We start from the raw sequence: 23,584 nt of genomic DNA on the forward strand, positions 1-23,584 counted from the left end.
TTTGAATTCTGGCACCATAGCAGTTGTCCTCACATACCAGGTCTCCATCTTGCATAGCCATCTTGGATTCTGATATAATAGGGGCTGTCCTTGTACACTCGTCCTCAACTTCCTCACGTTCAACAATTTACGCAGTTCCTTCGTGAAATCCGACATGAAGTTGGTCCCTTGGTCAGTAATTATTGTCTCTGGTACATCAAACTTCAAAATCCAGTTATTTACCAACGCTTGCCTGACCATTGCTGCCTGTTGATTTGGCATAGCCACCATCTCCACATTCCTCGAAAAATGGTCTATTATTGTCAGAACGAATCTGTTCCCCAATGGTGTTCGCCTAAAAGGTCCTAAGTCATCAATCCCCAGCAAAGAGAATGGACATGTTGCCTTCGGTAATCGTTGCCGCTGTATGTTTTTCCGACTCAAATTTGCTCTCTGCGCACATGGCATGCACTTCTTGACATACTGATCCACATCTCCTTTCCTACCTCTCCACCAATATCTCTCCGCCACTCTCCTATTCGTCGCTCTGCATCCCCCATGGCCAGATAAGACGTGATCATGTGCTTCCTTTAAAACCTCATCCCTCAACTTCGCTGGCACTATTACCCTTGGCCCTAACTTCGTTTCCCTGCACAGAAGACCGTCGTACATATTAACCTGTGGATGTGTCCGATACAATTTATAACCGTTGTCCGCGTCCTGTAATTTTTGCCATACTGCTAGGTCATAACCTATGACTTCTACTTTTGCCACCTTCCTACTTAGTGCATCCACATTACCGTGCTTCTTCCCAGGCTTGTGCACCACCTCGCAGTCGAATTCACTAAGCCTCACAGCCCATCGAGCGAGTCTAGTGGACGGATCCTTCATCCCCAAAAACCACTTCAACGCAGCATGATCTGTCACAACCCGAAATCTTCTCCCATATAAATAACATTTAAAATATGTGATTCCATAGATTACGCTAAGCATCTCCCTCTCTGTTATTGAGTAACTCTTCTCTGCTGCATTCAACTGCCTCTGCCTAGACGCATAGGCTACAGGATGTTCTTCCCCGTCAATTTCCTGATTAAGAACACAGCTTGATTCGATGTATCGCATGCTAGTATAAACTCCTTTTCAAAATCTGGAAACACAAGAACCGTAGTTGATGTTAACACTTCTTTCAGTCTGTCAAACGCTTTCTGACACTCTTCTGTCCACTCAAATTTCACACCCTTCTGTAACAATCGCGTCAACGGCTGTGTTAAATTTGCAAACCCTTCACTAAATTTCGATAGAAATTGCAAATTCCGATGAATGACTGCACTTCCTTAACTGTCTTCGGTTCCCGAAAATCCCTTACAGTCTGTACCAACCTCGGATCTGTTCGCACTTCGTCCTTACTGATAATATGACCCAAATATTTTACTTCTTCTAATGCAAAATGACACTTCTCCAGGATCAACGTCAAATGAGCTGCTCTTGACCTCATAAAGTCTCCCCTTAACCACTATCTATGTTGCTCCATACTACGTGAAAGCACTATAATCTCATCCAAATAGACCAGACACTGCCGTGATTTCAAACCTCTCAAGACACTGTCTAGCAACCTCTGAAACGATGCTGGAGCGTTTTTCAAACCGAGTGGAGTTCTAATGTCCTGGTAATGGCTTCCAGGTGTAGAGAAAGTAGTTTTTGGACGATCCTCTGGAGCCACCTCTGACTGATGATAACCACCTGTCAAATCCATCGTAGAAAAGTACTGGCACTTTCCTAAGAGATCCAAAGTCTCCGATATGTTTGGAATGGGGTATGCGTCCGTTACTGTCTTATTATTGAGGTATCGGTAGTCACAACAGAACCTGTATTTCTTAGTTTCATCCGCAGGTTTTTTAGGCACAACGACAATGCCCGCTCCCCAGCAACTATTACTATGCTGTAGAATACCGTCCGCAAGCTGCTGATCAATGATATCCTCCACAATCGGCTGCAAATACCTCGGTATTCTGTTTGGTTTACGGTAAACAGGTGTTTCATTCCCTGTTGGTATCCTATGTTGAACTAATGGAGTTGCTGGTAATGGCCCTTGTGGAAAAAAACAAATCCTTAAATTTCCACAATAATTCTTCAATATACTCTCTTTCGTCTCCTTTCAAATGCTTAGTTTTGTCACGCAATGCAGTTCTGTGTCGGCAGTTAGTGGTTGATCGCTTCACCTACCTCTCGAACACCAGTCTTCGTCATCTGGCACATCCAAATTTGCTACTAAAACTCCTTTCCTCAAATTCGCGTCTACAGCACTAAAATTATCAACGTTCACGGGAACTACTCGCCCGTCGTTCCCCTCCTGTACGCATACAACACTACGTTTCACAAAACAACCCAGTGAATCCAAAACTTCATCATCCTCCAATGGTTCAATAACACATACTGTACCCAGGTATATTCGACTCCACACTTACCCAAAGCGACTTCCCTGTGCCACTAGACAGACACTCGTGCGGTTTAAGCCTTAATGCTAATGTACGCGGATCAATTGGTTTGTTCATTACGTTGAACGCCCCTCGCGACAGCTCTGCATTGACAACAGTTTCCCCTAGCTGAAATAACATTCCGCCAGGTTCCACAGCTCGTTGTCCAAGGTCAATTTTGGCATGATGTTGATGCAAGAAATCTACTCCTATGATCATGTCGTAGCTCTCGCTTACCCATGGTACTACCTCCACGCATGCGTTAAATCGGACTTGTTCTATTCGAAAGTCAACTGTCACCGACCCCAAAGGTGTGACCTCCTTATCCTCCACTCGACGCAACCTATAACGTGGTGGGTCTAACTTCCTTCGTCCCGTTATATTCTTAGTAGCCCCTTATATTTGCGCCCCTGTGTCCAACAAAATCTTAAACTTTTTAGTTCCTATGGATCCTACCACTGAACATTCCATCTCTGCATACGTATTCGTAACATTGAAATTAAATGGGAGCTCCCTTAGGTGGGTCTTGGGCCCCCTCTGTCGTTCACACCCGCCGTAAACACTGTATGCCTCTCGCGTGCCCCTGTTGCCACGTCTATTTCCTCAAGTTGAATTGCCAGCTGAATGGCCGAATACAGATCTTTCGGATTTCCTTCACGCACTTTCCGTGACATATGCGCCGGTAACCCTCTCAAAAATACATCAAGTGCTCTTTGCTCGGCCTCCTGCAACAGAACACTATTCGCTTCATCGCTCTGACCCAACTCTTAAGTACATTCATTAATTTGCCTTATCCTTTCCACAAATTTCTCTATCGTCTCCCCCTGTCTCTTTGACATTGCACTTAACCTCTCTCTAAAATACCGAGCGCTAATCTGTTTCTTGTACCTTTGTAGAAGCCCCTTCTTCAACTGCTTAAACTGTCCTGCCTTCCTTAAAGCCTCAGAACATCTTACATATGTTTTCGCTTCACCCGTTAATCTAATCTTGGCTGTATGTAACAACTGCTCATCAGACCAACCATTCATCACAGCTGACATTTCCAAGTCCTCCACAAACGAACGCACGTCCTCAGATGCCTTGCCAGAAAACGAAATAATCAGACTCGTGGTTTCTGGATCAATCTCCTGCACCCTAGGCAAACAACGACTGATCAGATGTGGTTTCCTGCTCACTTCTAGATGTTAATTCATTTCTCACTGCGTATTATCTGCTGTCAATTGTGCTACTTTTCCCAACAAAATCCGCACCACTTCTGGTTCCGACACACCTTGCGTCCTTGACTCTGCCATTGTGTTGCTTTCGTTCCCAGTCAGTTCTGAAACAAAACGTTTACATACAAGAACAACCTGACTTCCTGCAGCAGCGTATCATCATACTCAGTATCATCATAAACCAATACAAAAGTAATTAAATGCCACGAAAACAAAATAATAAATCTTACTGTCTCAAATACACTAACACTTACTCTGACAACAAAATAAAATGCCCAAGCAAAATATCTACAATGTGGCTTGCCAGGAGTCATATTCAAAAGACCAAAAAAAAAGTCCAACACTCAAAAAGAACAATTTTGTCAGCACTCACCACATCTTGCGACTGTACTGCAGGTGGTGAGCTCGAACGTCGTACTGGACAGATGACGTCCGCTGTTCTGACACTAAATGTCGTGGATGTATTAAAACTTGGCGAGAACTTTCCAAATGATTTATTGTTCTTTAGCTATAGTGCCCCGTTAACCTCGGTCCGCGTCACAGGGTATCGCAATGCTGAGGCCACCGGCCCAGCGACACAATGCAACGCGCTGCTGTGTGTCAGCCTTGTAGGACCGCACCGTCAGGGCTGCGCCTGCAGCTGGCTCAGCAGTCTTCTTCCCCGTTGACTCAGTGTTGCTCCGCCAGGAGCCGTACGCCGGCCCCGCTGCTGCTTCTTCCTCATGGTGTAGCTGAGAAAGTGGCGTCAAACGAGCGCCCGTGATCTGGCGTCCGAATCTGTGGCCCCCGCCTCGGGAAGTCTCCGGCATGTGTCGGGAGCCGAGACGACTGCCCGCGGTCGAGGGTCGAACAAGTGACCCCCTGTGGACTGGAATGCTGGTGCCCCATCTTCTCTGAGTGTAGCCGGTAGTGCGACACGCCCTGCCATCCAGGAAATCTGTCACGCTTCAATGAATCTCGTTAGAAAACGGCACCCATTTATACTCGTCTGTGGGCCTTTGTTTTGCAAAGCGCGCCGCTTCGCGTCAAGTACACATAACACGCTAAGTTTCCCAGTGGCCCCTTCTGCCTGTGACTTGCGCCATGCAAACTGCTGTGTGTGCCTTCTCCGGCAGTTCTATGCCCCTGTGGCCTCCATTTGCCTTCTCAACTGCTGGTATGCATAACCCACTGCAATCTGGCCTGCACCTGGCCGTAACTCATGCTCCGAATATCGCGCAAAACTAACTTTCCCTATCCTAAACGGTGGTGCCGCTACACCAGCATCTCGCACTGATGTCTGCGCTAAATTACGAGCTTCTGTAAAAGATCCCCAATATTGGAGATTTTGCGTGCATTTAAATTTGGCATCCTTTTTTTCTTGTTTCTGCAATAGAGTTCTGACCCGTTTTGTGTACCAAGGAGGAGCAGTTCCACCATTAGTTAATTTATTTGCTATAAATCTCTCAATTGCTGTCGATAGTATTTCTTTGAATTCAAGCCACATCTGGACTACACTTACATTGTTAATTTGGAAGGAGTGGAGATTGTTTCTCAGGAAGGCGTCAAGTGAATTTTTATCTGATTTTTCAATAGGTATATTTTTCATTTATTTTTGGAGAATGTGAGGTCACAATATACAATCTCGCTACAACAACCCTTTGTTCACTAATCCCTGTATTATATTTTACGCTCATTATTACCTCACAATTATTTGTTACTAAGAGGTCAAGTGTGTTTTCACAACCATTTACTGTTTGCGTGAGCTCATGGTCTAACTGCTCGATATAATTTTCAGGGAGTGCATTTAGCATAATTTCGAATGATGTTTTATGCGTACCTCCAGATTTAAACATGTATTTTCGCCAGTATATTGAAGATAAATAAAGTAACCACCATCTATAATTGTATGAGTTGGGTACGTTTTTAAATTAACCTCAAGTTCCGTATGAACCTTTCAACAATTACATCATCTGAGTTGTGAGGTCGGTAAAAGAATCCAATTATTATTTTATTCTGATTGCCACGGATGACCTCTGCCCATACCAAATCACATGAACTATCTGTTTCAATTTTGCTACAAGGTAAACTACTTCTAACAGCAACAAAAATGCCACCGCCTCCTGTGTGTAGCCTGTCCTTTCAGAGCACCGTTAGGTTCTTCGCAAAAACTTCAGCTGAATTTATCTTCGGTTTTAGCCAGTTTTCAGTGCTTGTAACGATTTGAGCATCTGTGCTTTCTATTAGCACTTCGAGCTCTGGTACTTTCCCAACACAGTTACGATAATTTACAAATGTTATACCGATGGATCCCGTATCTTTGTTCTTCCTATGTTCGGCCTTCGCCCTTTGTGACTGAAGCCCTTTTTGTATTTCCCCGAGATATTCTAACCTAAAAAGCGCCCAGTCCTCGGCACGAAGCCCCTGGTACCTATGTAACCGCCTACTGCGTGTAGTTGAGTCCTGACCTATTCAGCGGAATCCGAATTCCCACCACCCTATGGTGCAAGTCAAGGAATCTGCTGCCTACATAGTCGCAAAACTGTCTGAGCTTCTGATTCAAACCTTCCACTCGGCTCTGTACCAAAGGTCTGCAGTTGGTCCCGTCTAATATGTTGCAAATGGTGAACTCTGCTTTGATCTTGAAAGCAAGACTGGCAGCTTTTACCACTTCTGTTAGCCTCTTGAAACTAGAGAGAATCTCTTCCAGTCCAAGGCGACACACATTACTCGTACTGACGTGAGCCACCACCTGCAGTTGGCTGCACCCTATGCTCTTCCTTTCATCCGGAAGGGCCCATCCCACGTCTGGAATGACTCCACCCAGTATGCAAACGGTGGGCACATTGGTTTTCTTTCCCTTCTTGGCAGCCATATCCCTAAGGGGCCCCATAACGCGCCACCACAGAGCGCCCCACCCCCTTAACCAGTGCCTCTACCTCACAAGAAGGGCCTGCCTCCCACCATCTCTCCATCCATCCAGTATCTCATCCTTCCACCGAGACCACACCCGCCAAAAAACCTCCCAAGTGGCCAAGTGGCGACCTCACCTCCACACCCTCCTCCAAAAGACCACCACCCACCTCACTTCCCTCTGATCCTGCCATGGATACCACCCCTCCTCCCGCCTCCCCTGCCCCCACCCTGTATACCTTCGTCCTTGCCAACCCTGATCCAAAATTCCTAGATGCCCGCACCCTCACCCTTGAAATCTGGAAATACATTCCCAGTGCACCCATTACCCAACTTATCCCTCGCAGAGACTCTCTTCTCATCAAGTCCTCCTCCCCTTCTTCCATACTGATCTCCTCCAGCACCTTCCCTGCATCACCTTTTTTCCCCATGCGTCCCTGACCCCTTTCCTTACTTCCTCCTCTCCTCACCAGCCTCAACCCTGTTATCGTCCACCAGCCCTCACTGCCATGACCACAAAACTCACCCCTGTGGTCACAGAAGTGGAGGTGTTGCTGGAACTGAACACCCATCCCGCCCTGGAAATCCGCTCAGCCCACCTAATTTACAACTCCTCTGTCCCTACCTTCCTTATGCATATCTTTACTGAGTCCGCCTCCTAGATCAATCATCTCCTCACACAGGGAAAGCTGATTTTCAACCGCCACCACCCCACTGACCTGTCCCATTCCTCTCCTCCATCCTGCTGCTGCCAGTGCTGTCTCCTGTACAATGACCACCTCACCCAAAATCGGCAAGAACCCCTCACCTTCCCCCATTGTAAAGCCTTCCACTTTCTTGAACAGTATCCTAACCTCGCCTCTCCCCCTTCTTGCAACAAACCCCACCCCAACTACTCCTCCAAATTCAAAGCAAAGCCCCCTCCCACCAACCTCGATCTCACTGTCCCCGTTCACCCCATCGACCTGCCCATCCACCCCACCAATTCCCTCTGCCCTCCCCGTACAGCAGAAGACATCATCCAGTTCCTAAACATTGTCCTGCAGGACATCTACCCCTTCCAGCACCCCCAAACACTCCAGCAGATTTCCCTCGCCACCCGCTCTATTTTCCATTTAAATACCTATGCCACCTACTCCCACAAATAGGTTCACTTTACCTTCACCCACCTACACACCCTCGTTTAAGCCCGTCTCTCCTCGCCCCACTTCCTTTCCCCCTCCCATCTCCTGGCTCATCACCAGTATCATCTCTGCTACCTCAACAATAGCTCCCTCCCTGCCAACAAATACCTTTTCATGCATTACCTATCCCAGCACCTTGATCCTTAATGAAACTTTCCTCCAACCTCATCATGTTGCCGCACCTCTCCCTATCTCCTTCAGTGCATCGACAATGCCCTTCCCCTCGCCCGAGGTGTGGTCGCTGTTGGCCACCTCAAGCATCTTCCTGTCCGGCCACAACCCCTCCTCAATAACCCAACTGAACACCTTCTCCTCAGCGTCTTTTTTCCCACCCTCACCATCACCTGTGCCACAATCTATAGTCATCCCGCAGCTCCTCTCCCCTAAGACTTCATTTCCCATGTTGACTGCACCATCACCACCTATGTGATGGCCACTGACCTCAACATCCACAGCCATGACCCTGCCACCCATCAGCAGTGGCATCAGTTCCTTGCCACCCCCCATGATGACATAGTTCCTCTCCCATAACACACTTGTACTGAAACTAACTCAACCCCTGACGTTATCCTTGCTTCCCCCCACCTCGTTTGTTGTATCACCATGGACGTCCTCGATCCCATTGGTACTGACCACCTCCCCGTCCTTCTCACTGTCCCCTCTGCCCATGGCCCCCCTGCAGCCCCCCACCCAGCTGTCTTCCAAAGTCCATCCAAGACTGCTGCTGCACTGACTGGGATGCCTACCAGGAATCCATTACCTCACAGATCAAAAGCCACACCCTCACGTTTCACCATCCCACTGATGTCACCCATGCCTCTTCCTTCCTTCAGAAGACCATCACTGATGCTGTGAAGGCCTATGTCCCTGCCATACTCATCAACCCTCACTACCCTATGCTTCCTCCGCAAGCCGTCCTTCTTCGTGAATCCTGCAGGCTCTACCACTCGTTCCTTCACACCAATGACTGGGATACACTCCCCCACCACCGGGGCAATTACAGCGACACAGCCAGAACCTTCTTACAGCAAAGAAACGCCAGGACTGGTGCTAGACATGCACACACCTCAACAGCACCCTCCCTGTCAACCCCTCTAAGTACTGGTCCTGCATCACCTTACTGGTAGCCATCCCACACTGCATTACCCTATCCTCCACAACGATCGCCCCTTCCCTGACAATCTCAGTAAGGCTAACCATTTTGCACCCCACATATCAGAGGTCTTTTCCATTCCTGACAATCCCCATTTTGATTACTCCCTCTTCCCCACCATCCTTGACTGCACTGATACCTCCGTCCCACCACTCATCCCTAGCTTCCAGTACTTGGATCAGTTACCCCCCCCCCCCCCCCAACATCAACACCCTCATCACCACACATGACATCACACTCATCCTCTGCTCCAAACGCAACACCACCCCTGGTCATGATGGCGTCACCTACTGCCACCTCAAGAAGACCCCCCATCATTCCTGGCTGTCCTTGCTACTCTGTACAATGTCCTCCTCTCCACTGGCTTTTACCCTGACCTGTGGAAGACTTCTCGTTTTCTACTGTTCCCTAAATCCAACAAATCCCCCTCTGATACCTCTTCGTATTGTCCCATCTGCCTCGCCTCCATGCTCAGTAAGGTCTTCGAGACTATCCTCTCCCACCGTATTCACCGCCACTTTAACCAGCACCAACTCCTCCCCCTTACCCAGTGTTGCTTCCAACCTTCCTTCTCAGCCGACGTCCAACTCCTTAACCTTATCAATCTTCTTTCCCTCCAACGTAACTCCTGTCACTCCGCTATCTTTGTTTCCCTTGACCTCCAGAATGCCTGCAACCATGTCTGACAGACCTATGCTCTCCCTATCAATTTCGTCCACCTCGTTGCTTTCTTCCTCTCCCATCATCCCTCCTATGTCACTTTCCAACTCCCGTATCGTCTATCCCTCTGCTGGCGTACCCCAAGGCTCTATCCTTTCCCCTCTCCTCTATCTCCTGTACACTACTGATACGCCCAAACCTCCCCCACCTGTTCATCTTCTCCAATTTTCTGATGACACCGCCTTCCTAGTCCTTTATCCTGCCGTTCAATGGTCCCAGCATACCCGCCAAACCCACTTTGACCAGTTCACCACTTGGTGCAACCTGTGGTTCCTTCATCTCAACCCATGCAAAACCCAAGCGATCATCATAGGCCGCAGCATCTGCTCCTTCTGTCTCCATGATTTCTTCCTAACCATTTATGGCTGTCCTATCCACCTCACTCCTACCCTCAAATACCTTGGCCTCACCCTCAACCGCCCCCTCACCTGCACTCCCCATCTCCTTACAATCCAACACAAAGCCCACAACAGACTCCACCTCCTGAAACTCCTGTCTGGCCAAACATGGGGACCGCATCCTTCCACCATCTTTCACACCTACAAATCCTTGATCTGTCGCAGCCTTTGTTATGCCTGTGTTTGCACTCCACCTCAGCTTCCCTATCCGCCTTCTGTCCCCCCACGTGCATCCTCTTCGACATCATCCCCTTCCCCCACCTTCTCCTTTTCCTTGAACACATCCGCACCCTGTATATTGCCCAATGACTCGATCCCCTCCCGCCCCCTGGTGTCCCCCTTCCTCTCCACCCCCAGCCCATTGCGGCGCCTTTACCATTGTGTCCCCCCCCTCTCTCCATCTCCACACCCTCCACCTCCTTTCCCAATGCAGCTTCCAGCACCTACCCCTCCCAGATGATGAAATTCGGCCTGACATCTACCCCTCCTACCAACTCTAACCCCACCTTCCTCCTGCCTCCTCTTCAGGGCTCCCTCTCCTCCTCCTCCCTTCTCCTGAGCGGCTTTCCCCCTCCTACATCCCCTCTCTCTCCCACGCTCCCCTTCAGTGTCTCTACAATCCCTCCTGCCTTGTGTTCCATCTTCATTTCCTGCCCTGCCGGTCTCCTGCCTCTTGGTGCGCCTCCTGCCCCCTTTTTTTCCTCTTTCTCCCCCTCTCCCAGCCCTCCACCGCGACTTCCTCCCCTCTTTTTCCCTCCTCTCCAGCTTCCAGTCGCTCGGCAGGTCCCTACAAGCGGTTTTTTTTATTCTTCGTGAATGCTCTGACGTTTCCAATGGTTTTTTAAGTGTCATACTCTGTGTGATTTTTATCCTGCGGCCAACTTTTAACTTGTGATTGCCTCCAGTGTTTTTTTTTTTAAGTGCACTTTGATTTTCCAGCTGTGTTCTTTTAACTTTATGTCGACTTTTTAACTGTCCCCCAGTGCATATCCCCATCTTAGTGTATATTTTAACTCCCATCATCTCCATTTACTGTGTTTTTTATGTCCCCCTTTTTATCCCCCGTTTTTATACATTCACCCTTCTGCACTTTTATAAAACCAATTGGGTGAAGAGCGGTGGAATGTGCCGTTGCCAGCTCTTCGCTGCCCATATGGGGCAGGGGAATGAAATTACAATAAAGAAAAAAAAATCAGTGATTAAAGTAAAACATTTTCAAGCAAAGCAGAGTAGGCACTGGGCACGAAGTCACTCTTCCAGTTAAGCAGTTTTGTTGGTATGCCTCTTAATACTTAAAGCACACAAGTGCATGTGTATGGCAGTAGCACTTTCCATTATGGTCTATTTGCTGTTTTAAGCTGTAGAGAAACTGCTAATGTATTTATGTTTCCCGTATTTTGCTGCAGATCTGAAAATGGTCATTATAGAGCGAAACCGGTAATGCGTTGACAAAAAATTTTGTGACCATAGACGTAAAGTAAAGGAAATAGTCGTATAATCCTCAGTCAGTGGCGTCTGTCGGATGTGGCTTGAAGCGTGTGGCGTCTGCATAGTACACTCTTGGGCGTTGTCAGCTTCCCACACCGTCGAGAAGCTACTTCCCACCCTCATACCTCCTCAGTTGGCATCACGAGGCAGAGTGCATCTTGCTCCAGTCCTTCTAACAAAGAAATAAGCATGGCATTACCGAGAATGGAATAACTGCAGGAGAGGCGCTCTGCATCGCGGTGTAGCTTGCTCGCCAAGTTTCGAGAGGGTGAGTTTCTGGATGAGGTATCGAATATATTGCTTCCCCCTACTTATACCTCCCGAGGAGATCACGAATGTAAACTTAGAGAGATTCGAGCGCGCACGGAGGCTTTCAGACAGTCGTTCTTCCCGCGAACCATACGCGACTGGAACAGAAAAGGGAGGTAATGACAGTGGCACGTAAAGTGCCCTCCGCCACACACCGTTGGGTGGCTTGCGGAGTATAAATGTAGATGTAGATGTAGATCCGGGTTCCCCGCATGCCAGTCTGACACGCTTACTCTCATATACAGAGATGTGCGCTGAATCAGTGACGTTAAGAACTCAATAGACAGCTAGAAGCATACTATTCAAATGTACTCATTGTCATCTGACTTCCACAGTCCATACCAAGTAACTTTCAACAGCTGGTGTACAACAGATCAGAGCATTCCCCACAGCGGCTATCTATAGTTATCTCACAGTGTACTGTCCACAGGACTGAGTGTTTTACCTGGTGAGCTCCTTAGTGAGCAACAATTGAAGAATCCCTTGCCTTCTTTATGCTCTACTGATTTATTTAGTTTCCGTCACGGCGTTGGCACACAAACATAAAGTTGCACATTGATGGAAATTATGTATTACCTTTTGGCTTTTGTCTCTGCATCTTCGGAAAAGGTTTGTTTAACTATTTTTCTGACGTTTCTCCAGCACGAGTAGTTACACTCTAAGAAGTTCACCCTCTATTGCTGGTAGAGGAATGTCCTTCAGCAGTGGAATGTGAACTTTTGACACTTCCAGTCACCTCTGATTGTGCACCGTTAGAAAAATCGTTAAACAAAGTTTGTAAATCCGTTTTTCAGTATATTATAAAAACACACACACACGCACACACACACAAATATTTTTCTTCGTCTTCTTCGTCGAAAAAGAAACTTGTGACATCCGTAAACACAGGGTAAGGTGAATCCTCTCTCACTCTTTAAGTACCATGACGTTGCTCAAAACAGAATACGGATGATATGAGTGACTTTTGCGAAAATAAATTTAATGATAGTCCAGTTGCTGCATGAGTTTCTCTTGGTACCACATTCTCAGAAATTTTTGTTCAGGATTTAGAGTAACATCTCGCATTAAAAGGACACCATTTGCTTTGATGAATATGCACGACCAAATTTCCTCTCTAAGGAGGTTTTTTTGGTGCTGACAGTAACACTATACGTACAAAAAACCACACACAATTGCTTGTCTTAACACTCTTATAAAGTGGCCTGATACATGTCTCCCTGACTAAAGAACATTATGTGAACCTACTATTTATAACACTATGGTGGTGCTAGGCATTTTTCGCAGAAACACTATTTTTCTACATTGTATCCCATTCCACATGCTTTTATTGTAGTGTAAACTGCTGGACAGTGTTCTGCAATGTACTACATTTAATAGCTATTCGTTGCTAAAGTTGTGGAAATTTTAGTTCTGTACGAAAACAGATATAGTGGCGGAAGCCTTGCTAACTTGTACCCAAGAAGATGTGAGTTCTGTCTGCCTATAGTTTTAATTATTTAATTTGAGAGTCGATTACATAGACTAAAACACGATTTACGATTTGGCAGACACCTTACTAGTTTTCTAAACTGCCCTGACCAAAGGACATAGTATTAGCAGTCTGCGTAATACTACCGTTTGTCGAAGTAGACAACCTTCAACATGATTTAAAAAAATACCCTGCAGAGTACTATTGTTAAGACATTTAGACCTGTATGCCTACACAGTTCCGTATCATTTGGTAACAAGCGATTTGCGATGTGGGAATATCATAACAGAGGGAACTTGTACATTACGCCAGCCTCTAAGCGGGATGATTAGCATGGAAAATATCCAGTTCCATTACGACACAAACTCACTGTATCCTAACAGTTATAATTCACTATCTACACCAACATGTACGAAGCCTCTGCAATTCCAATTTTAGTAATATTACACTGATTTATGGATAAACGAGGGAAAAACAGTGTTCGGAAGAATTTGTGACAGTGACTGTGGAGCTTTAACGTAAACAGCAAGCATAAGAGGGAGACGACAGCAAATATGCATACTTTAATAAATATACGAAGTTAAAAGTTTCTGTGAAGTCATCGGGATATTTAAGTAAACGTCCCACTGTCCCACAGTGGCCACCAGTTCGACTTCCAGGAGGAAAGGCGCTGCCTGCTAGACCGACAAACAATGACACAGTCTCCGGCACACCTTCAGTAAAGTTCAGTGAGCCGCTGCTGCCGGTGAGTATTCACTTCCGTCCAGAGCGCTAAGCGGCCAATGTGTGTTCAGCCGCGAGTCGGATTACGACGAAGCCTATCAAAAATGGTTCAAATGGCTCTGAGCACTATGGGACTTAACATCTATGGTCATCAGTCCCCTAGAACTTAGAACTACTTAAACCTAACTAACCTAAGGACAGCACACAACACCCAGCCATCACGAGGCAGAGAAAATCCCTGACCCCGCCGGGAATCGAACCCGGGAACCCGGGCGTGGGAAGCGAGAACGCTACCGCACGACCACGAGATGCGGGCGACGACGAAGCCTATCGCCTGTGTCACGGAGTTGCTAACAAGCGTCTGTGGAATCAGTACATTCCGTCTATTCCATGCAGAAGAGCTCTGCATGTTAGTGCCAATATTTGTGCCTCAGACACCACATCCTCTGTACAGCGTGTTGATGTATGATACACACGTGATCTGCAATCTTTTGCAAGTTGTGTGTCTCGAAGAATAAAACCCACTTTAGGTGAGATTGTGTCATCATTAGTTACTGTTTTACCACTGTTCGTTCCTAACTTCAAGCGGCGACCCAACGGTGGTGACGAGTCTCGTGAACCTACGGTGCTGTGTTTTCCTTCATCAAGGGCGACGTTAAGTGTATTTTGTGTGTATTAGCGTCAAGGAATTGTTATGTCTGTGCCACGACAAGAACTTTCTGTAAATGATGTGGTTCAGTTGCAGAGGCAACAAATTCAGCAACTTGGGCGGAGAGTTATTCAACTGACGCAAGTACTTTCAATGGCAGTTACAACTCAACGTACTACGGGCACACCCAAATTCCGATAACATACGGCCAGTGAGGGGACTGGGCTGAATACCCACTCAACTTGTAGCGCAGTTCTCCGCCTACGACATAGCAGATACGATGCGCAAAGATTATTTCCTTACTAATGTTGGTGTTTTATGTTGTGTGTCAAAATGTCTACGGACTCTTGGCCGGAGGACTTTGAGTGTTATTTGTTAGAAGTTATATGAGCACCTTGGCGCTCAGGTGCGTGTAGCAGCTGCCAAATACAAGTTCTTTTGGCTTAGGAAGCAATCGGAACAGACATTTAAACAATGACTCGCAGAACTAAGAGGTGTTACCAGACATTGCATATTTAAGTGTCCATGTGACGTCACACAAGTGGCGTCATACTCCGTGGTGTGATTACTCAGAATGTATGAGATGCACGCATGCACACTCCAATTTTGAAGCTACCATATCCTAAGTTAGAAACTGCCCTTTCTGTTACTGAACCTCAGAACGTTTTAGATATTGCAGAGGTAAATTTAGAGGCTCTGACCATTTCTGTAGTTCAAAGTACACAATGCACTCAGTTCTCTACTCAGAGGTCAAGCTGCAGGCAAAGCCCATTGTTAAAAAACAATCAGTCACGCCGTGCGCCTGCCACTTTGAGAGGTGGTATTCCTTTAGATGCACGCAGTGACTTGCCCCCTCTCTTATTTATATCTAACTCTGAGTAATTCGGTTTGGGGAAGTACGGCCGAGTATTGTCATTACAAGGCTAGTATTGAGAACTCAGAAGATATGAATATTTTCCTCTCTAATTGCATGTGGTGAAAAGTTGGTACTGCTTCACATGTTGACTTCCCACGCAGCGTCTCTCATCACCCGGGTGGTCCGGTGACAGGCGGGTTCTGCCGATCTTGAAAGGGTTAAGCCGACGGGTGTGAGGGATTTGAGTGCATGCTTTCCAGACGCCACATTGTCATAAGAGCGGCGGCGACACGCCCACAGGGGCCTGACGGAGCGGCTGGGCTAGAGATTCCGTTGCTTCGCAGAAACACAGTGAAAACACTTTCTGACGGACTTCCAGCGAGGCATGGGAATGATTTGTGTTCCCAGTCAGTCTTGGCAGGAAAATTCCCGCGTTTTATGCAAAATTATAACTGTGATTGGCTTGCTCAGGGGCGCAGAAATTGGCGCCAAGTATCTCCATTGGTGGAATAGTTGTGCTTCGGCAGTAGAGTGGAATTTTCCACCGGTTTTCGAGTTGCTGATTGGCACGTTTTAACCACAGCCACTGTCTTGGGGGCGGGAATGTTCTGTGTTCGGCTTGTATGGGTGCTCTTGAGAGAGTCGGCTCTCGCTTTTCGGTCAGAGTAGGTTACAAGACTGAGCTCTCGCTGCTCTGGACAGCCTGCCTTCCGTTGGTTGTCTAATATAGTTTCGTTTAATTGTAACTGTTTGATGAAATTGCTGAAGTTCCGACTTCAACATAACTTTCCGAGTACAGTTGGCAATTGAGCATTCTACGTACAAGCGGCCTACGTTGCCCGTCTTGAGCAGTTTTGGCTAAAGTTGACTGTATCGGAGTTACTGTGTGACTTCGCTTGTTAAAATCAATCACTATACCGTCAGTGATTGTGTAGCGAGCCTTCTTCGTCTCCCTCAGAGGCGCATTTGTGTTGCTAGAAGTCTTTAGTCTGGAGCAACCAGACCAGGATAATTTGTTTTGGGCTATACTCGCGACATTATCATCACCACAACGGGACGTCGAAGCAACCAGCCATCGCCTCCGGTATGCCAGATCGTGTCCTTGCAGTTAAGAAGACAGCTTGGTAATGTATGTCCGCAGCACCCACAGATTAGGGAGTTTAGATATGTGACAATCAGAGCTCTGCATAGCGCGCCTGTTCCCGTCTTTTCTAATGTGGTTCTGTCTTGGGTGTTCATTGTCTGAGTTCTCACTACAGTAGCAGCAATTAATGTTGGGTTGGCTGGGTGTTTCTCGTAAGATTTGAGTTGCAAGGAATTGGCTCCACATACCACTTGGTCATAAATGTCACAATCTAGTTTACGGACAACTTCACCTTCACAGCATTTATTTGAGTATCCAAGTTGACGTATTGTAAATGTTTCATGTGTTATGTTTATTATTTTTCTTCTTGATCCATGTGCAACAACAAAAGTCGGATTTAGAAAAGGGGGGGGGGGGCTTAAAGCATCATTTCCATATGAAGATTCTAGAGGAATTTAGTGTTAAATACACTGCTAGCCCCGACACCTCGCAACTTTGCAGTCTAATATCTGGAAGTCGTTCCCGAAGTGCACGACCGTTAGCAGTGCCCACGCAGAGAGGCAAAATGTTTTTCCTGTGGCAAACGGGGCCATATTCAAGCGTGATTTCAAAACAGCCGTGGCAGGCGACAGTGAGACTCTACTTCAGTGTTCTTCAAAAGAAGTAAATGTCATATCAGTTGAGCCGGTGGGGGAGGCCCAATCAGTGTTTTACCCTTAAAGTAAACAGAATCGTTCACAAGTGATCTGCTTTCAGAGAAATAAACTGTATGTACATCTACGTGCGGCAGAGCATTCTGTGAGACTACAATTAGACAAAGGTGCTTGCATGACTTTGCTGAACAGAAATACTTATGAATTGTTAGGCAGCTCATGGCTACAGCAGCCTACCGCCATTCTGCCAGCATACAATGGACACAATATCCCAGTGTCGGGAGTGTGCAGACTGGCAGCAACATTTCTTAATGTTACTAGAACTTTACTATTTCATGTACCGTGTTCTCGGAACAGTCCGAACTTTTTTGATCTGACCTCACTTGACTTGTTTTACCTGGACATTCAGGACAATGTGTTGCCAGTCAATGCTACTGTTCCTCACAACTGTATTAATGAGTGATGTGACAATACAGAAATTTATTTCGAGAAGGCCTGGGGAACGCTGAAGATTTTGAAGCACATGTAACTTTAAAAGATAATGCGCAACCACCGTTTCATAGTGCAGTCCCCTAACGCATTCGTGATCAGGTCGCTCAAGAATTGAAACTATGGCAAGACAGTGGTGTTGCTGAACAGATCTCCGCCAGTCAGTGGGCATCTCTCCCGACAGTTATCAAAAAGCCATCGCGTGGGTTGCAGCTATGAGCAGACTTTGAAACCGCTATCAACCCTCAAAACAGAGATGGACTCTTTTCCCCTTCTTCACCTGATGAACTGATCGACAGATTGTGACAGGAATGCTTGTTTTCCAAAATAAATTTCCCGGGGACATACTCGCAGCTACCCATGAATGACATTCCAAACGGTTCTTTGTACTTATCACGCACTTGAGTCTATATCTGTTCCAGCTCCTCCCAATCGGCAGTGCATTAACTCTCGCAGTTTTACAGTGATTTCTGAATCAGTTAACAGCGAAGGTCCCTTCGTGTGTAAATCATTTAAATGACACTGTAGTTTCTTTTGGCACACCAGAGGAATATTTATCCAGTTTTGACTGTTTGTCCCAAGATCTTTCGGACATGGGAACCAAGTGTAATAAAGCGAAATGCTCATTTCTTCATATCATTAATTCACAGGGCATCCATCCAGCGCAATCGCACTTGTTGTCACTCAGGGATTTGACGGCGCCTCGTCATTTTAAGGAGTTAAAGGCAGTAATGAGCTAACCGATGTATTATTTCAAATTTATTCCTCATACAGTACATACTGCTGCCCTGTTGAACCACCTACGCTGGAGAGGTGTTCGCTTCTTACGGTCCAAAGATTTTCAGGACGCATTCCAGCAACTTAAGGATGATCTTCTCAGTGATCGTTGTATGGTCCACTTTGACCGAGACAAGCCAGTAGTTTTAGCACTTGATGCGTCATCCTATGGGCTTGGATCGAAGCTATTCCACAGGATTGGTAGCTCTGACAGGCTTGTACCCTTTTCTTCCAAAACTTTAAACAAGGCGCAGTGTAATCGCAGGCAGCTGGAAACAGAGGCGCTCGCCATTGTTTATGGAGTCACTAAATTTCTCCACTATTTGTATAGTCGACCTTCTATCTCATCTCAGATCACAGGCCACTGACAGCTTTCTTCAGCCAATCCAAGCCTGTTCCGCCACGAACAACACAAAAATTATTATGAAATTACAACGAAATTCAGACCATTAGCTGCTTACAGGCGTTGATTAATATCAACAGGGACAGATGAAAATGTGTGCCCCGACCAGGACTCGAACCTGGGATCTGCTGCTTACATGGCAGACGCTCTATCCGACTGAGCCATTTTTTTTCTTTTTTATTTATTATCAGAAAGACTTGGTACTATCATGACACTTCAGTAGACCATAGTCATATCATCATGTAATAGAGGCTGCAAAAGGGAGAAAAATTTTATTACGAGAATAGAACAATAAATAAAAGAAAAAAAACGAGAACGTAGCCAACAAACCACCACCAAGCTCATAAGATATGTATCAATAACTATTTTGATATGGTTTTTAGTAAATTTTAATTTTTTTATTTTTTATTTTGTGTTTTTTATAGTTCATAATTGAATCTAAAAGGAGTAGGAAAACGAAACAAGATTACATTCCAAATAGCAAACTAAGAAAAATTCCAAGTAAACTAGGAAAAGCTAAGGATCGTAGACGCGCCCGTGTATCTATACTTCATCGATACACATTTGACAATAGAGCGATGCTGAGTCAAAACACAAAACAAAACGAACAGGGAAACAAGGAGAGAACAAACCGAAGCAAATCAGGTGGGAAACATACATAACAAAGAAAAACACTTATCATCAAAATGAATTAAATTAACCAACACCTTACCGATGAAACACAAGATTCACCATGTTGGCGAAGAGGTCTCGGTATCGAGGCATTCGCAAGCATGTCCAATAGGCCGTGATCATGTACTGCATGACGTTCATGTGATCGTCCCCCTCGCCTTCTACAAAATAATGAACGAAATGTCCCAGCAACCACATAACGGTATGGGTTTTTGACTGTGGAAAGAAAGAAGAATCTGGGCGCACTATGATGTCCGTAGTGCAGGCAGTCTCAGAAGACCGAGTAAGGAAGGCCAATTGTGTCCTGATCCAACCACCAGTTTGCCTTATGACCTCCACAAGTAAAACGATGTCGTATCGTATCGGGAGACGTACAACGACTACATAAATCCGTCTCACTAAGCCCAATACGGAAAAGTCGCTCGTTCGTTGGAATCAAGTTATTTACGACCTTGTACCACGAGGACGCTACTCACATCGGCAAAATCGGAAGATTGATATTAAACCAAACTTTCGTTCAGGTTGTTTGCGGCGAGTCTCTTTCAACGAGGTTCGGGCAATGGACTGCTTCCCCACGAGTCTGTAGGAATTTAATGGTCGCCATATGATTTCAGCCCATAAATAGCTCATCGCAAGATAGAAGTCACGAATGTGTTTTAACTTATAATTTATGCGACCAATATCAATAGGGGGTTCAAGACTAGCGGGACAGACAAAGAAAAATAAATGAGACGTGAATGTGTGAGTTTCTTGAGTCATCGTCAAAATAGTACGACGTACATATAGCATCTGCGACTTCCTGTATATATCAGTCAGGTCCAGCCCCCCAAAGGAGCGAGGCTTCGTGATCACCTCATACCGTAAGCGAAATATATGTATTTTCCATAAGAAACGACCAGAAAATTGTAGTTTCTTCGCTATCGTCGCGGGAAGCGGATAAACTTAGGCCGCGTAATAAGCTTTGCATAAGACATATGTATCCAGTATTCGGACTTTCTGGAGCAGAGTAAGAGAACGCCTTTCATGCTCTAATACAGCTCCCTGAATTTTTTTCGTAGCAGACTTCCAGTTGAGCGCCACCATTTTGAGTGGACAACGATCAATGATGATACCGAGAGACGTATACAGATCCAGCGCAGTAGCCCATGGAACAACCGCGTCATCAAAACCTCGCAAAGGAAGAAGCTTAAGTTTTGCACCTGAACTCCGACAAAAACTATTGATGACAGCCTTCAGTCGAGGTATCTCAGCAGAATTGCGAAGTAGAACAATCACGTCATCCGCATATGCACGAACAGCTATAGTCCCGCCGGAAAGCGTCCAACCTGTCAGCTGGGATGCTAGCATGCGGAGTAGGGGCTCCAGGAAAAACACAAACAGTCACCGTCAGCGGGCTTCCTTGAGACACTCCCCTACGGATACTTATTAGGGGCGTTAGTTGGCCATTAACAACCACCGAAGCCGAAATACCCGTAAACAGATTTGAGAGCACTCGCCGCGTGTCAATAGTGAAACCAACTGCCTCCAGAATCGGAATCAGAAAGTCGTGATTAACACGATCAAATGCCTTACTGAAGTCTAAAAAAGCAAGAGCACAAGGGACGGACGTTACAGCAGCAACCGAAACCATATCACGAAACTTTAATATAGGGGTAAGAATGGTACGACCAGGTACGCAGCTTTGATGTTTTGTAACAATCGTATCCATCAAAGCCGACGTCCTACTATTAACTGCCCTCGCCACAGTCTCATAATCAAAGTTTAACAAAGTTAGTGGGCGAAAGTGATCAGGGGCAGCCGGTCCAGTGTGTATCGGGATTACAACAATTTTTCCCACTTTGAACGAGGGCGGCACTACTCTACCCTGTAACACCTCATTCAGAAGGGAGGTAAAGGTAGCACCCAACAACGGCCAAAGGCGCACGTAAAATTCCTTTGGAAGTCCATTTAGACCCGGGGACTTTTGATAAGGCGATCCCACAATAATTTTGTAAACTTTCTCAGGCTGAAAGGCAGCTAAGAGCGTTTCATTATGTTCAGATGTAATTGTCGTATACAAGATGCTGACAAGTGGGTCGTAAAAGGTTTTACTGGACTCCTCGATATCGTAGATTTCTACATAGTACTGGTGTAAGATACGCACTATATCAGCTTGCGCCATTACGATACATCCATCTTTTGTCGTGGGAGAATGAATACAAGTGCGTCGGCGACGGATCTGATACCGAAGCAAATGATATAAGGAAGTCAGTTCTTCCATCACCAATGATCGCGACTTCGATCGGATTTTCAAACCTTCCATTTCCATTCTCTTCACGGTTAACAATTTTGCCTTACCGGCCTAACATCTGCAATTCGCAGAGGGCTTGATCCGAAGCAGCATAAAGTTCACGCAGGATGGAATAGTAATATTCATAAGTTCTCCGAAAGTCTCGCGCTTTGGCAGCACAGAAACGTATCAAAGTCTGCGTGAGCCTCGGTTTCACTAGCTATATCCACCAGTCAAGCACTCCGTCTTCAGGCCACAAGTGGCCCAATGGGACCGTCCGACCGCCGTGTCATCCTCAGCTGAGGATGCAGATAGTAGGGGCGTGTGGTCAGCACACCGCTCTCCCGGTCGTTATAACGGTTTTCCTTGACCGGAGCCGCTACTATTCGGTCGAGTAGCTCCTCAATGGGCATCACGAGGCGAGGCTGAGCGCACCCCGAAAAATGGCAACAGCGCATGGCGGCCCAGACGGTAACCCATCCAAGTGCCAGCCACGCCCGACAGCGCTTAACTTCGGTGATCTGACGAGAACCGGTGTATCCACTGTGGCAAGGCCGTTGCCCCATCAGTCAAGGGTGGAGGAGTATTTCCCAGTGGACCGTAGAGTATGCTCCCACACGACTTGCATCACGTCACCGAGAGAAGGGTCAGCTAGATGAGCGACGTTTAGCATCCACGGAGGGCGAAACAATTTGACTGGTTGCCATTCAAGATTGAGAGTTATGGCCACAGCACAGTGATCCGTAAAGAAAGCTGGGATAACTTCAACATTAAGAATACTATCGCTCAGGAAGTCCGATAAGTAAAATCTATCTAACCTGCTACTAGAAGTCGCAGTAAAGTGGGTAAATTTAACTAATGTCGGGTATTTACATATCCAGACGTCTTTTAGGCGTAAGGAGCGGCCCAATTCATTTAATTCGAGACAGAAATTAAGGTTTGGAGATTGATCCACAGGACGCAATACACAGTTAAAGTCATCACTCAACAGAATACCCGGAGGACTCTTACGCAACAAATAAACAATATCCTCTTCATAAAAACGCGAACGATCCACCACGTGACCAGTGCCGGTAGGGGCATATAAACGAACCAAAGTAAGATAAAAAAGTTGACACCCTATGCCCCTGCCAGAATCCACCATTTCCACTTCAGCAATAGGAATGCTTTCGCGAAAGAATAAGGCGGTCCCCGTAGAATATTCGGGTGCTACATTAAAGATCATACGAAAACCAGATAAGGAGAAATTACTAAATAGCACCTCCTGTAAGATAACTGTGTCCGCACATGAATCATAAATGAACTGATGCAGCGAAGCCAATCACAATTCTTATTCCACACGATTAACGTTTAAGGAAAGGAACGTGTAGGCTTGGGTAATTGATCACAGCTGGACAGAGATGTGCGGAATATCGGAGTAGAATTATGTAGACAGCTGAGAGTCAAGGTCCACTGTGGAATCCACAGTGGAATCACACATCGGGGGACCATAACCCACGTCATCGCAACCTATTTTCTTAGATTTCTTACGAGCCACCGCATGGTCAAGTTGTATACGCTGTTTCTGCCGGCTACGTGAGATGGCGGCCTCTGCAGACAGAGGCTTGGGAGGGGTCATAGGCACAGCTTCCTCCCCCACCCCCCCAGACCTAGGGTCATGTAATGCAATGCCAGTCACTAAGGCGGAGGCATTCTGTGGAATTACCAATACAATAGGTGATACTTGGTCG

General features: G+C 46.3%; 1 pseudogene; it reads right to left on the reverse strand.

The window, feature by feature from the left end:
- Positions 1-22,298: 22,298 nt before the first annotated feature.
- LOC124557290 lies at positions 22,299-22,416 on the reverse strand (annotated as a pseudogene).
- Positions 22,417-23,584: the final 1,168 nt, after the last annotated feature.

The sequence above is a fragment of the Schistocerca americana genome, chromosome X, assembly GCF_021461395.2.
Source record: "Schistocerca americana isolate TAMUIC-IGC-003095 chromosome X, iqSchAmer2.1, whole genome shotgun sequence".
NCBI lineage: Eukaryota > Metazoa > Arthropoda > Insecta > Orthoptera > Acrididae > Schistocerca > Schistocerca americana.